Source organism: Anopheles funestus, chromosome 3RL (genome assembly GCF_943734845.2).
Source record: "Anopheles funestus chromosome 3RL, idAnoFuneDA-416_04, whole genome shotgun sequence".
NCBI classification, from domain to species: Eukaryota; Metazoa; Arthropoda; class Insecta; order Diptera; family Culicidae; genus Anopheles; species Anopheles funestus.
The window spans coordinates 38733315-38749615 of NC_064599.1; the positions used below are offsets into that span (position 1 = coordinate 38733315).

Here is a 16301-nt window from a genome sequence, read left to right on the forward strand (position 1 = left end):
GATTAAAAGGTGAAACAAGTCCAACGTGTTTGACCGGGCACGCATTTCTCCATTTCGTTCGGTAAGGAGAGGAAAAGAAATATACCAAGTGTCAAGTGTGTCAGTGTTTGCGTAAGCGAAGTAAAGCCAAATTCAGCGCTCATTCACTAGTGATTCAGTGAGCGGAACAGCTTCACGACCAGGAAGGCTTGCGTGTTAGGGAAAAAAATCTTTTTTCGTGCCGACGCGTAATCCTTTTCGATTTTTTTTAGCGGACCCAGGATACGGTAACTGATCCTGTGTAGTTGTACGAGTTAAAGACACCCGTCGACGTGTGTGCTTTTTTGTCTTCAATTTGCAAGGTGAGTGTTTCAAAACGAGTTCACACCTCAACGAAAGGTGTGAAGTATTGCAGAAGACTGATCACTAGCAGGACAACAATCAAGTGGTGGGTAAGGGAAGGAAAGAGGACAAGAAGGGAAAACTTCGAGTTGAACAGTAAGAAGTGGGAAAGAAACTGACACTAAAAAAACGGTTCGAGGGCGACCAAACAACACATCCTACGATGAAGTACTAAAAATACGACTATCTGCCAGCAATGCTCTCCACCGTAACCGGTGGGTTTTTGCATGCAAAATCCGCTTTATCTGTTTGTGAAATAAGAGATAGAGAGAGAGAGAGTTAGAGTAAGAGTGAGAGAGAACAGTAAAAAAAGCGACCAGATGCGAAACAGCAGCGAAGGATGCTGCTACATGCTGAAGCCATGAAGATGGGACGTATCGACACCAGTTTTCCCACTGCTTTTCCTTGCTGCATCTTCACCGTGCCTACACACAAACACAAACACACACACACACACACACACACACACACACACACACACACACACACACACACACACACACACACACACACACACACACACACACACACACACACACACACACACACACACACACACACACACACACACACACACACACACACACACACACACACACACACACACACACACACACACACACACACACACACACACACACACACACACACACACACACACACACACACACACACACACACACACACACACACACACACACACACACACACACACACACACACACACACACACCCCGGATAACCGATAATTGATATCCGGCGATAACCCCGGAAGCTGTACCATTGATGCAGAAGAAGCCTAAAAGTGACGCTTCGGGGAACCTCGTAACCGAAACTCCCATAACCGAAACGTCCGACGAACTGCCGTGGACCACCATCGTTAAGCGGAGGCAGCAAGAGCCCAAGAAGACGACTACCGAGCAAGCGGGTAAGGCAGCAGTCCTGCCAAAGATGGCCTCTCAAACGCGCCATAAAACGGAAGCGATAGTAGTGGGGCTCAAAGAAAAGGAGTCGTACGCCGACATTCTGCGAAGGGTGAAGGCGGATCCGAAACTGCAATCGCTTGGGAAGCAAGTTTCCAAGGTTAGACGCACGAGGGAGGGAAACCTGATTTTCGAGCTGAAGCGAGACGATGCAGTAAGCGGTAGCGACTTTAAAGACCTGCTGCAGGATTCCGTGGGAGAAGCCGGTCAGGTCACAGTGCGAGGAAATGTTGCGACGCTTGAAATTCGCGACATAGACGAGGTGACAAGCCTGGAAGATGTTGAAAGCGCGCTTAAAGCGAGATTCGAGCTCGGTACTACTCGCCTCGACATCAACATAAAGCCGGCATTCAACGGAACGCAGACAGCCTGCATAAAAATGGCAGCCAAGCAAGCGCTGCTTATAGCGTCAGCGAGAGAGGTAGAAATTGACTGGTCAATTTGCCGAATCCGCATTCTGCCACAATCGCGAAGGTGTTTCCGCTGCTGGGAATACAACCATGTGCAGCGAGACTGCAAGGGACCGGATAGGAGAAACAACTGTCTGCGGTGCGGCGAGGAGGGCCACCAGGCTCGCACGTGCACCAAACCGGCAGTATGCCTAGTATGTGCTCCAGGCAACAATGCTCACCAGGTCGGAGGAACGTATTGTCCAGCAGCCCAGAAAGCATGGAGATAGTGCAAGTAAACCTGAATCACTGCGAGGCTGCACAAGATCTTTTGTGTCAGGTAGTGGTTGAGGAAAAGGGCGATGTGGTCATTCTGTCGGAGCCGTATCAAGCACCGAAAGACGGCAGCAACAACTGGGTTTCGGACAAAACAGGCAAGGCTGCAATCTGGGCTGCGGGAAGATTCCCGATTCAGAGAGTGGTCTCCTGTACATTCGAGGGTTTCGTGATCGCCGAAGTAAACGGAGTGTGCATCTGCAGCAGCTACGCACCGCCAAGCTGGGAGCTGAAAAGGTTCAACGAGATGTTGGACAACCTAGTCGCTGAACTCAGTGGGATTAGCGACGTGGTCATCGCCGGAGACTTTAACGCATGGGCCGTTGAATGGGGGAGCATTCGCACGAACAACAGGGGGGAAGCGATACTGGAGAGTTTCGCCCGGCTGAACGTTGTCCTGGGAAACGTTGGCTCCACTCCTACATTCAGCAGGAACGACAGGACGTCGATTATCGACATTACGTTCTGTAGTCCCGTCCTGGCGCAACACCTAAACTGGCGAGTGAGCGATGCGTATACCCTGAGCGATCATCGAGTTGTCCGGTATAGCATCGGGAAAAAGCGCATAACACTGCAGGTTCCGTCAAACAAAATGCGAGGCTGGAAAACCCGGATGTTCAACAAAGAACTTTTCTTGGAAGCGCTTAACTTCGGCGATTTTGGAATAGTTCGAAATGCTCCAGATCTTGTAGCTGCTCTGTCCACGGCGTGTGATGCCACGATGCCCCGTAGAAAGCCACCCCGTCATTCCCGTACTCCTGCCTACTGGTGGGACTCTACCATCGCGAAGTTCCGGTCTGATTGCTTGGCAGCCCGCAGAAAAATGCAACGTGAGAGGTGTCCGAAACGAAAACTGCAGCTGAGAGACGCCTACGTTACGGCTAGGTCGGTCTTAAAGAGAGAGATTAAGTCGAGCAAACGGCGTTACTTTCTTCAATTATGCGCAGCAGTCGCTCGGAAGCCATGGGGTTCTGCTTTCAAGGAGCTGATGGGGAAAGGCAGAACACATGAACCCGTCGAGCGTTGCCCTGTTGTGCTTAAAAGCATCATCGAAAGATTGTTCCCGACGCACAACCCTCCGGTACTAAACCCAGCGTTCACAGTCCCGGAGTCCGAACCTGAGCCGATTACAGTCGACGAGATCCTCAGGATCGCTGACCGCCTCAAACCAGGAAAAGCACCCGGGCCGGATGGACTTCCTAACGAGGCAGTCATGGTGGCCATGAAAGCGTATCCGGCAGTGTTCCAAACCGTGCTGCAGACCACTCTCCTGTCTGGGCAGTTCCCGTCGTTGTGGAAGAAGCAAAAGCTGGTTCTAATACCAAAGCCGGGCAAGCCACCGGGTGACCCGTCAGCCTTCAGGCCGTTGGGTCTCATCGACACCATGGCTAAGGTTCAGGAGATGACGCTTCTGGATCGTTTGGTTCAATACACGGAAGGCGAACACGGACTTTCTGAGCGCCAGTTCGGTTTTCGGAAGAAGCGCTCAACGGTTGACGCAGTACTGGCGGTGCTCGAGAAAGGCAACGCAGCGTTTCGTCGGAAAAGGTGTGGTGCTCGCTACTGTGCAGTCGTCACTATAGACGTCAAAAACGCATTCAACAGCGCTAGTTGGGAGGCGATAGCAGTTGCGTTGGAGAACATGAGGGTTCCCCCGTATTTGTGCAGGGTGCTGAGGAGCTACCTCCACGGCCGCGTTTTGCAGTACGAAACAGGCGAGGGGGTTAAAACGTCCACCATTACAGCCGGAGTTCCACAGGGATCAGTTCTTGGTCCCACCCTGTGGAACGTCATGTATAACGGAGTACTAACCCTCGCTCTTCCTCCAAAAACTGAGCTCACCGGCTTTGCAGACGACATTGCGTTAACAGTCACCGGCGAATCCATCGAGGAGGTTGAGATGTTAGCCACGGATGCTGTCGGTAGAATCGATGAATGGATGAAAGCAGCCTGCTTAGAAATTGCGCACGCGAAAACAGAGTTCATACTCATCAGCAGCCATAAGGAAGTGCAGAAGGCATCGATACTGGTGGGCTCAGAGCACATTGAGTCCGTCAGGAACCTCAAATACCTTGGGATTCGAATCGATGACCGGCTGAAATTCAAGCACCATCTAGATGATGCATGCAATAAAGCCATGAAGACCGCAAATGCATTGGCATCATTCATGCCAAACATAGGTGGACCCAGCAGCAGCATACGACGTCTTCACGCAAGCGTTGCCATATCCGTTATAAGATATGGTGCGCCAGTCTGGGCGCATATTCTGTCGGAAAAGCAGCACCAGAATACTGTACGTAGAGTACATCGGCGATTGGCCATGCGTGTTGCTAGTGCTTACCGTACCATCTCGTACGATGCGGTTTGCGTGATATCGGGTATGATGCCCCTATGCATCATTCTTGAGGAGGACTTGGAGAATTTCCGGACGGCACGTGCGGGGGAACCTCTCACTGCAGCTGTGAAGAAACGCATCAGGGCAGAGACGACGCAGAAATGGCAGAGCAGCTGGTCAAGTTCAACAACAGGCAGATGGACCTATTCGCTGATTCCCGATGTTGCGGCATGGGTTGGAAGGACGCATGGTGACGTAGACTTCTTCGTCACGCAGATTCTTTCCGGCCATGGCTGCTTCCGGAGCTACTTGCATAGGTTTACGCACGCGTCTTCGCCACGGTGCCCAGCTTGTCCGGACGCCGACGAGACGGCAGAACATGTCATGTTCGGCTGTCCAAGGTTCATCGCCGAACGTCAGCAGCTGAACGACATGTGCGATACGGAGGTTGGGCACTCAAACTTGGTGCAGCTGATGCTCCAGAACAGCAATATGTGGGAGGCTGCGTCGACGATGATGCGCCAGGTCGTTACAAAGCTGCAGCGGTGGTGGAGAGAAGACCAGATGCATGGTCTTGCCTGAGTGTTTAGTGTGAAGTGTTGTGTGTGCGTGTGTGACCGTCCAGTGTAAAACCTACATGTGCTCGAGAGTGTTATATGTTGCTAGTACGTACCAAGTAGACTAAGTGCACAGCACTGCCCCTCCCATGAAGTAATACCGCGAGGTGATTCCGTGGGAGGGTGCACAGGGTTCAAGGAGAGTTTTTTACTGGGTAAAAATCCCATGTCCCCCACTGTGGGTGTCTTTCGAAGATTTTAAACTCCTTGTAAAAAAAAAAAAAAAAAAAAAAAAAAAACACACACACACACACACACACACACACACACACACACACACACACACACACACACACACACACGTATATTAAAAAACGTTTGCCTTCGCGCCTTAGAATGTGAGGATCGCGTGTTTTTTATTTTTATTTTTTTATCAAATTACAATTCCAACCATGGAGCATTGCGCATCGGAAGAATGAGCGACGGAGTTTTTGGGCTTTATTTTTCCACCTTTCCATGCGTACCAAGGGGTTGAATAAACTTGCTGTGCCGGTTTAATTTGTGTTTTTTTGTGTGTGAGGCTGTTTTGCAAACTGCATCCTTCACCATAGCCGGATGGCGTTGCTGATCCGCTTAGAGAGCGAAAGAGGCTCGAAAGAATCCAGAATGTACAGAAACCATCCAAATTTATGGTGCGATAGCATGCGGGCCAAACGGTGTGTGACATATGCAAAGCTGGTACGGTATGTGCCCGCCGGTATGTATGGTAGAAGGAACTTGATTTAAATTGCCTCCAAAATGAAATCAAGCTGCGGGTGTCTGCATTTCGTTGACCCTTGCGCCACTGGAACGGAGAACGAAAGATGATGCAAAGAAACTCACACTAAAAAAAAAGATCCCAAAGAGAGGTGAGGAAGAAAAGCAACACAAAAAAAGCCCCAACCTTAATCCCTCGAAACGCAGTTGCGCACGCGCTGTTTGGCCGCCAGCATACGCACACAGTTCGCGAAGGACTTGGTTGCGTGCCGTGACGCGATACAGCGGGACGAGTGTGGCTAGAAAAAGTGCACACCGCACCAACACAGGCTGAGCGAGGGAACCAGTTTAATGAGTTGCTCCACCGAACCAGAATAGAGGGGTTTTCGGTCCAGAACAGGGTGCGTTAAAATTAAATGTTCACCACGACGCGACGCCACGAATGGTACAGGTGGGTTCCTTTTGGGGTTGGGGACAGGACGGAATGCGGTGGACCTTATCGAAGGTGTCGCTTGTCTGGTAGATGCTTCCTAGAAGATGCCCCGATGCTTAGGCTCTCGCGATTGGAATGAAAAGCGAAAACAACCTGGCTCGGCACGCTTCTGGGTTGCTTTAACCCTGCGCCGAAGGGTGGGAAAATGGTGGACGGAATAGGCAAAATAGAACCGCCGGTGCCGGTTCAGCGTACGAAAGTGAAGCGTATATTTAGCGGATTCGGTGGTTAGTGGTTGCCGTGTGAGCATAATTCGCACACAGCACAAATACACACAGGGTCCCCCCCCCCCACCGTCCCCAACCGTAGAAACGCACTCAAACACACAAACCGTTTCATTCGGAGCTGGTTCCTTTCGGTGCTTTTCTTACGAGTATAATTTTTTCTTCTCGCTTTTTGTGTTGTTAGTTTACTACCTCACGAAATGCATTGCGCATGTGTGCTGGCGGGTTGAATGGGTGACACGGTGGGGTAAGAGACGCAGCTGTTCAAACACCCACGCACCCAGCTCAATCGATCGTTCATTATCCGGTACCAATTGTTTTTTTTTCACTCTAATGATGCTGGAAAAGATGAAGAAAGAGCGTATGAATTGAATGGAAAAGAAAGAACTTCTACCCAGAGCCCCACAATCGAAGCATTATTCGTTTTCAGTTTAACACTTTTCAGTGTGTTTTCGATTGTGTATGTTTGCTTATTAGCATCAACTTTAAATTTCTTGTTTATGGTTCTGTTCTAAAATAGCTTGCGAGCTTACAAACACATTTAGTTTCTAATTTGATTAATAAAACTTTTCGGGAATTAAGTCACTTGAGATAATTATTAAAATATAACTACAATAAAGAAATAATATTAAGCAGAAATTGAATTTTATTTAATACCTAATTAGGAAAACTAATGCGCTTCATAATCACAGTAAAAATTGCATTAAATTAAAAAAATAGAAAATCTATTTAATGTTCGTATTGTTTTGAATTTTTTTGTAAAAAATAATTATTATGTTTTGAAGATTTTATGTTTATGCGGTATGAAAAATATAATAGATTACTGTTAATATACGGAAATGAATTGTTGTAATCCGCTTTGAGAATAATATTCTGCCTAATAACGATTATTTTGTTCAATATGATTCATCTGGGTTTTCTCGTTAGCATAAAAAAAAACTTTAAGGGTAAGGAATGCAAGAAAATTTTTTTAACTACCACAACAATCACAATCCATTCAGCATTTCTTGCTGATGGAAGCCTTGGTTGAGATAATACCATAATTATAGGTTACTAAACTATACATCGAAGCTGCTGCTTTTGCTGAAAGATGAATATCAACAAAACAATATCGACTTTAAACAAGACGTACACACATTCTCACACAATTCGTATGGGGTTTATGACTCATACGACTTCAATGTGACGGCACCATACACATATGTTACATACACTCAACATTTCGTAAGCGCGGTTTTTGCGATCTTGCAGAAAGATCAATCAACGATCGCAGACAGGGCAAAAATACATATTTTTCAAACGCTTGCAACCCGGCATCGTACCTTCGCTCCTAGCGCCATCGGGTTTCCTTCCGCGCCCACCGGAGCCGGTTTTCATCCCGTGAAGGTCGCGGGCGGGCATTCCTACTCTTCGGCCGCCCGATCGGTGGAATTTCAAGTTTAAACCGAATCGTTCACACCTTTGCCCCCTTTTTTGCGTCGTTCGGTTCCTAGCAAGGGATGCTAATGTGTGTGTGTGTGTGTGTTTTAGATCGCAAGAGAACCGGCGAGTGGATGTTCTTTGGCGAATGTGAACGAATTTAGCATCGAATCTATACGTATGGAGGCATTATTGCGTTGAAATTAGCTCGTTTTTCGACTCACAGCCTCATTACGTTATGATTGCTCCATATTTTCCTTAACGCGTATCGCACAAATAATTATCTCACATCTCAAAATAATTTATTAACATGAGAGCAATTGGAATGTATGGTGCGAAGAATGGTAGTGTATTTAAATAAAAACCTTTCTTGAAGGACTCTCCGAAATTGACAAAACGGTGCGCTAAAAATATCTTTCTTTTATCTTGATCTCATTTCGGAAGGTCTTCGGAGTAAAAAGCATGCGTAAATGGATCTTTTCTGTGCAGTAAATTACAAATTACTGACAAACATTTCTTCGAAGAGATAGACGGTTTTTAATGAAAGAAAACAAAGCACAATCGATAATTACTTTACCTACAGATATTAAAGCACAACATCCATTTACGATATTTGCATTGAACTCAATTAAGTAAAAGAAAACAACACGGTACATTCTTTCTCGTCTTTTGAGTCAACATTACATATTCATACGATCGGCGACTTCGTTCGTACGATCCAACGTTTTGACATCATACACCACCTAGATCACCATTCGCAATGCAAACATTCTTAGGGTACACCTTGACATGTGTACGGCTCATTTCACGTTTTCACTTGTTTGCGTCCTGACCTACAAAATGGGGAAAACTTTTCCGAAAATCCAAGCGACACCTCAGTCGCATCCATCATGCGCGCTCACCTTCAGAGTCGGGCGGCAGCATTTTTCTCCTTCCGAGCAAGAACCGTTCGGCGCACCGGCGCAGCGATTGCGCCATCAAATTTTTCTCAATGGCATCCAACCGGCGCCCAACAGAACAGTCCGCCATCTCAAAACATAACCCTAACCTATTTCGGGGCAGTTTCGGGTGGATCGGATGTTGTAATCTACTCGTCCGCTGAAGGTAAGCATTATTTATAATTCTGTGCCCTTCCCAGTGCTGCTTCAGACCCACGCGTTATGGTGGTTTAAAAATATGTCCGTAGCATATTTTTGGCCGATTTGGAACGCAGCGACTCTTCGAACGCGTTTCAGCAGAAGAAAGCATCAGAAAGCAATTGTGAGGCGGATAGGCGCTTGTGCCAAATCATCCCTCTAGCCATACCTTCCCCCTTTGAGCCCTTTGAGGTCACGCTCGTTACGTTTTAGATGGAAAAGGACGGAATGGATGACACTTTGCTGTATCACACCAAACCACCCTCGGTTAGATACACAAAGCTTTCCTTTGCCTGCGCGTGTATTTGTCATCCCCGTAACGGATCTGGTTATTTGTACACTCTATCGCTCTACCTAATGGTGGTTTTTGTTATTTTTGCCACCCAAATACTTCGAGCTCCGCGATCGAGTTTTTCACGGGTGCGTCAGAACACGGTGTTTAAACTAATTTTAGCACACGACATACGGTAACAAAATAAATCGCAACCACACCAGCAAACCATCGAGCGAGCAGATTCATTTATTCTGTCAGCTTTTCCGTTTTCCACGTTGGAGGAATTACCTTTTTTCTTCTGATCAGTCTGAGAACATCATGGCTTGGCGCGATCTTACCTCTTAAGCGTTCATTTTAGTCTCTTGTTCTGTGTGTACAATTTCCCCAATGATTGATCGTTTTTATTTGAAGCTATGCGTATACGTAATGAACAACTAGTTTGTTTTTATATGCTTCATGGTGGCATTATTAAGTCATGTACCAAGTTGTACCAAGTGACATAGCTAAGGAAATTCAATCCCACTTATCGAGACGATACGGCAGTGCGTGTCCAGGAAATAGCAAACCATCCGATGCGAACTTTCTTACGCACCGTTGAGTGACAATGACAAAACAAAAACAAAACATCACACACCCGGGCGGTATATCACCCAGTAAGGCGTACAGGTCGTGAACAATCTATTGCAGTAAACTCACCCAGTTTCACGTACGATTGCCTGTTTGCTACGAAGCGACGCACAGCGACGTGACTGCCCAGTGTCCGGCGGCCTGGTTAGGTCGCGATAAGATAAGTCACCAAACGTTAGCATTCTGGGTAAGCTTGTCTTTGCTTTTCGATAGTGTTGGAATGGAATCTTTAGGGTCACCATAAATACATTTTCTCTTTAAACATATTTACCTTACTGCACTGTTTAGAAAACGGTGCTTTTAGACAGTTAGCTAGAGATTGAAGGTTGTTCTACATGGATTTGCATTGAAACTGTGTTGTTATGGTTCTTTGGTTTTATGTGTATTTTTTGTCAATATCTCATCGCAATTCTTGTTATAGTTTTATAACAAGAAAAGTAATTCTATTCATTATTCCTGAAAATATGTTAAAAAAAACAAACAGTACTTCAAAACAGAAATACCGTTTTTGGTTGAATTACATGCTTGAATGTATCCATAAGTTATCAATTAAATTGTTTATTTATTATTAATTGGTAAAAAGTACGTTCTTAAAATAAAACAGAGCTTTAATTTTTCATACTTTGACCGATAAAACGTACAGCCATATTTTAAAATGGGGATATTTCAAACTGCAAAAAAACCATTATTTTCTTTTAGTTTTGTTTTCCTTCCAATTCACAGTTTTTTCAACATGTTTAACAATATTTAACCGAATTTCACACACTTCCTACCAAAATTTCATAACATTTGTTCTAATTTTTTGAGAAAATTGCATGTTTTAAGGTTGATAATAAATATTATCCGCCGTATCTGATTGGTATAAAGTTTACATGGAAAATCATCAACAAAACTTTACTGAATTTCGGACTATGTTGGCCATACACTATTTTCTTGAAGGACTGTTCTTGAATCACTCGCGAATTGGTGAAGAATACAGTTGTTGAACGAAAGTGGTGCATATGGCAAATTAGAGAGAGTTTTAATCATTGCAATTATTGTAAACTATAAGAAGAAATTTTAAAAAATGGTAGCCCGTCATTTGAGATATTCGTTTTCAAGTAAGAACAGTCATGTTTATTGGTCAGATAAAAGTAGCACTCAAGGAAAATTGTTTATCCTAGTTGTTTTAGTGTTAAAAGCTATACTTTAAACATTACAACTTTGTTCCGCAGTTTGTCTAATATAAATAAAATTTAAGTAGAATACTGTTTGATTTTTATTTGACAGCAATTTTAAAACGAAATTGAAATTCATTCACATGTTCATAATTCATATATTTTAATTTTTTTGAATACATAGTTCAGCCTTGTATGATTGCACAGTTTGTATTTCTCGGTGAATTACACTTCATTTCCCAATTATATACGATCGATGCCAGTATTTGTCCCGACACCGACACCAACAGACCCAATCATAGGAAATGGGCACAGTTTATCAGACAGATAACTTAATCTCCGTTATCGTGACTAATCACTAGTCCGTTTAGCTCAAAAAATCGATTTCCCTGACAATGTGACTCGCCCTTCAGTACGACAAATAAACAAAATTACAATAAAGTAACAACGGGGAAATTATGTTATAAATTTAACACCGCAGTTAAAAGTCTAATAAATGTTTATGCTTTTACTTTCAGCATTTCTTTGCATCTACATAACTCATAAGGTAAGTGGCGGTGCAGAAAGATTGTTCACATTACGATCCACGTGATGTTTATGAATGGGACGACATGTGCGTCTCGATTAATACGACCCGTAGCAATCATTTACAGTTTTCAATCAGTATGCTAATTAGATTTGACATCTTTCGGAAAAGGGTTGTGCGGTTGCCGGACTAACCGCACTCAACAGCCTATTAATCCTGTGCATGTGCGCAGTGGAATCGCGCCACTATGAATGGATCGATGCCAAGCTTCAAAAGCGAGGTCGATTGAGAACGGAAACCAAACATCAACGGTATGGATGTATGGACCAGAGTGCAGCAACCAAGCAGTGCATTTCGTACTGCACGGGTCATGTTTTATTGATCCCGTACGATTTTGCCAAATTAAATTAACTTTGACCATTGGATGGATGGCACGAATCGGTTGGAAATGACACTGATCGGTTGGGAAAACATTTCCCTAAACGTAGGGTGGCTGTTCTGTGTTTTTTTTTGCTCCTTCAATACAGACAGCAACTGTGTAATGTATCGAGTTGTCTTACATTATCTTCTAGTTATGCTCCCCTGCTTTGATTTCTCGCACACTCTACCCTTAGCCCGCACAGGGCAGACTGAAGTAAATAATCTGTTTTTACTCGGCCGCAGTCTAAACAGAATGGACATTTACAGCACCCTCAACATTATGATCCGCCGCATCGTACGAGCGCCTTGAATGTGTGAGCTAAAACTGGGTCAACTCAAGTGATTCAGCAGTGCCACAAAACCTGTTGAGAAAGCGATCGACAGTCGGTTCAATGGATGATTTTATTTGGAAATCTTTCTCAATGTCTCGCACGGCAAAAAAACACGATAACCTGCATTACATTTAAAGCAAACAGAAGAAAAAAAAAATCGTTAACCCATTGAGACACCGGCCACCGAATATATCTGGGAATGGCATTCCACGCGAAGAAAGCTTACGCAAGAAGCAATGGAAACCACTTCCACGTTTTGTTCGCTTGCGTCACGTTGACGCAAGTTTAGCAAATAAATAAAGTAAAAACGGAAATAATATGTAAACTCATCCCGCACGTCATGGTTAAGCATGCTGACCGTAAGTGACCGGTACGGTGATCGTTGTGCCGGAAAGAAAAAGTGTCTGGATTGGTCACTTTCTTTAGCCGAACGATGGAGACCCCTTTTTTCTGCACTTCGTTTGCTTTTGTTTTGCTTTTGAAACCATCAAGAACCGTCTACTCCGGTGAAGGTCTTAAGATGGATTACGTATGACGAACGAATGCGGGAAGACTCGAGAAGATTGATGCATGGCTGGGTGTCGTCGGTAACTTTGTAACCCGTTCCGCACCCTAAGATCATGGTGACTAAATTGGCAAGTTTCACTTTCCTTTTCCATTCTGCAGCAAGTTCTGAGAGTTCCGAGTGGCTTTCACTTTTTCAGGCTAGCGAGAGTGAGATGTGATCGCAAAGCAGGAGCGAGTCATTGTCTTTAAAAGATGCTGAGGAAGTCTTACACAAGTAACAGTAATGATCGATGAAGATGTTTTGCCCTTGAACCTTGTTTCCCCAAGGTAGCTGATCATTGCAACGAGCCGGATGTCATCGTCGGGAGTTGTTTGTTCGTATGTGCTTTGTCTCTCAACACGTTTCCCACTCGTAAAAGGCCTGACAGACCACTCTCTGACTGATCAGCAAAGAAATTGGGAACTGACGAAAGTCCAAGTGAACTAATTATGGAGGTATTGCGAAGTTCAATTCCCTCTTTTGTCATCGCATGAGTCGTCCCAAATACAAAGATGTCGCCACATGAGTGCCCGAAAATAGAACCCACGAGAAACTCTCCCTCCTGTTGTTGTGTTTCTCGATATATTTGTACGCGAATCGATGACTCTCGATCGCTAGAGTTTCTTACATAACCTTCCCCCGCTTTGAGAACGGGTTGGAAAAACAAATTTCAACGCCCGTTCCAAGGGAAGTATACTTACGGGGGAAACCGATCCCGCCAAGGCGCTGTCGTCAATTGACCGAGGCACCAAGTCACCGAGTCATAGTCGGTGCGGTTTTCTTTGGTTGTGTAGTGCACCCGTGATACGGCTGCGCAGATGACACGCGCAAACAGAGCACATTTCGCGCCAAGACAATCGAGTTGTCCTGATCGATCGATCATCACCGCAACGCCTAGGAATGTTTATTCGAGCTGAACGGAAAAATGATCCGTCCAACAGACCGCTCCTTACGATCTGATGCAATCGCATTCGATCGTGCGTGTGTGTTTACATGGAAAACATGTTTCTCGCGCTTCACTCACGGTCTGTGTGTGTGTGTGTGTGTGACTAGGGTGGAAGGAAATGTTGGCGATAGGGGAAAATAAGCAGAAGGGAAGCAGGATTAGCAAAAGCAAAAGCACTGCTCGCGGATGGTCTTGAAGGGTATAATTAGAACATTGGTTTCTGGCTATTACTGCGAGTGATGTTTGCGTCCGGTTCGGTTTGCTTTTTATTTGGCAGTGGGAAGGAATTTTTCAATGAGGTGAAATTTACGAGTGGGTATTTTCTTGGGTGGTGAAAAAAGTAAATTTTTTGGCATGGTAAAACTGAAGCAGATGTGAACGTCCAGTATTGATTTTAGAAATACTTATTAGTTCTGTGAATCGTTTACTAGGTGAAGGAACAAAACTAAGCTTAGTAAGCCGAAAATTAAAATAAATATTATTTGAAGGTCAAATGTTTAAAAGCTGTCGTTTTATACAATTTTCGTATATTTTTTATTCTCGGTATGCTCAGATAGCATGCACCAATATTATTTATTTGTACTTTCCAGTACGAGGACGTTGGGTTTTTTTTGTCTGGCACCAATATTATTTGCAGTATAATAATATGTTCGTTGAAAATGGTTGCTCTTAATAACAGCGTAGCAATATTATTTACGATACGACATTTTTACAACTCCGCCCGAAACGTGGGCCGAACAGAACCGCAATACTTTTGTTGCCAGTGCGCAATGATCATTACTCTCTTCGTTGTTTCTTTTTTTTTTTGTTGTTGTAACGATCCAGTTTCCTCTTTCCATCGTCCAATGTCTGATCGAAAATGGTAGACAAAATATCATCAACAAAAAAACAACAACAATTTATTTTATGTTACCCTCCTTACCCTCAGCATGGGTGATTTCGAAGCAAAGCATATAGAAATGCGAAAAAAAGGTCACATTCCTACGTATTGTGAGAGGCCACCAGGACAATATGAACCCATCCGATCGATGATCGCATTTCGGAAATGCAGTGAAATTCGTTTCCCTTTCGGAGCCAAAAATAAATGCACCCATTACCGGCCCACGATGCAACATGTTTGTTCCGCACGGTTGAGCCAGCTTTTGACACGCAAGCTTCCATGAGCTGAAGATCACGAAACCGGGCGGAAAAATTGGTGGTGGTGATGTTCTGATCCCTTCTCGGGACTGTAGTGGTTGGACGAAAACTAAAGCGAAGAATTAATGCAAAAGCAAGAAGAAACCTTGTTCGGTTGCTGACCTCAAATGCAAGTGAATGGCTACAACCTGGCGAAATAAAATGCACATCCGGTGGTACAATGCCCTCTTCCTATCCCATTGCTTCCCTTCCAAAAAACAGAACCAATGCAGCGGGCTAGATCGATTGGTTTCGGTACCGAGGCAGGCACCATTGCATTAAATCCAACCATCTCCAAAGCAATGGCCAAGCATACGAAAACAGCACAACATGATGCTGTCACCGGGCCGCGTAATTATGTTAAACAAAGCGCTTAATACGTGCTCGGGAACAGGCGGTTGGACCATTTCACCAAAGGTTGTGAACAGGACCGTACAAAGGACGTGACTGGATCAATACAGTTGATCTGCTGATTGTGCGTTGGACCGAACGGGACAGACCTTTGCAGCCGTTTATGCAAATACTGTGCGACGACAGCACAGCACGAAGGGCGTGAGGATTTGCGTGCCCATAAGGGCCAGCGGGAAGCCGATCGTAAAGGAATCGGGAAGGGAGGGAATAAAAATCAAGGGATGCAATTAAAACGAAGGATGAATGATTTACAACCCGGATGAAGCAGAAGAGCATCTTTCGCCTGGGCAGCATTAAATGGGAGGGTTGAAAAATACGAATCTGCACGCAATCCGTGTTGCAGGAAGATGCAAAAATTTCTCTTTTTCATAGCACAATCAAAGGGCATTCGGTGTGGATGTTCGGAAGGATAATTATTTATTTACTTTCGTAAGGCAACAGATAGTTGGTTACACATTTTGTACATGTCCGTTATCAAGTAAGAAAAAATGGGTAAAAATATTATTGCAATGAATTTAAAATTTGTGTTTGACAGAGAAAAATATGTTTAAAAATAGATTGGGAACGATGGTAACATATTTGAACGCCATCCAAAAGCTTGAATGTGACATGATACTTGATGGAAAAAAAGGATCTTATTGAACATTTTGCACACGAAATTTAAAAAATACTTCCACTACTTAAAACGCAATGAGGTGAATGTTCTTTTTATTTTATTTTTGTAAATATAAATCGCTAATGAACAACTTAATTGTACCTCATCCTTTATAAACATTGTGATTAAAATTGGTTTTTAAAAACTTTTTTTTTCATTGGATAGAACAGCCCAAACTTCTCATCACCATCAGTCATCCTTTGAGTTGATTGTTCATAATG

General features: G+C 44.4%; 1 protein-coding gene across 2 annotated transcripts in view; it reads left to right on the plus strand.

The window, feature by feature from the left end:
• The window catches only part of LOC125770838 (PDZ and LIM domain protein Zasp-like), a 48148-nt gene continuing 31847 nt past the window's right edge, over positions 1 to 16301 (plus strand). For both annotated transcript variants that reach the window (XM_049440850.1, XM_049440849.1), the window contains exons 1-2: positions 1 to 341; positions 11586 to 11614. The gene's annotated coding sequence lies outside the window, so the exon portion shown is untranslated. The remainder of the gene's footprint in view (positions 342 to 11585; positions 11615 to 16301) is intronic.